The sequence below is a fragment of the Malaya genurostris genome, unplaced genomic scaffold (assembly GCF_030247185.1).
Source record: "Malaya genurostris strain Urasoe2022 unplaced genomic scaffold, Malgen_1.1 HiC_scaffold_5, whole genome shotgun sequence".
NCBI classification, from domain to species: Eukaryota; Metazoa; Arthropoda; class Insecta; order Diptera; family Culicidae; genus Malaya; species Malaya genurostris.
The window spans coordinates 274,476-275,000 of NW_026682681.1; positions in this window are offsets into that span (position 1 = coordinate 274,476).

The window sequence follows — 525 nt, forward strand, 5'->3', positions numbered from 1 at the left end:
TAATATTTTACCCGAGCTCCCACCTATCTGGCAGTGGGCCACGGTAGTGCACCACTTCACCAGCGCTCATATAGCTATTCGCCTCTCTGTTCGTACCTGTCCCTCCAAACCGTAGTTAGCAATTCCAACAACCTACATATTTTCAGTTAGCTTTTCTAACAACCTATCCGATTTTTTTTTCTTAGCTAAGTCCAACACTTTTTTAGTTATTCCAACAACCGATTTAGTTCAGTCAACACCCGCATTTTTTTTCCAAAACCCAGCTGTTTCACATATGGTAGTGCCGTCCCCGCTCTGTCGAATGCAATTGACGTGAGCGTAGTACGCGGGATAGGTGATAAGTTACGAACGTAGGCGCAATGCCTATCCGTGCGGGATATGTGCCAGTTCGTACATGGGTAACATGCTGGAAGGCCGCAGCATGAGAGGCATACGCTTAGTAAACCGGGTTGACCGGTTGCAACTTGGTCACATTTGTATGGAACAAAAAATTTGTGCGCAGATTTTCCAAAACGGACTTCACGT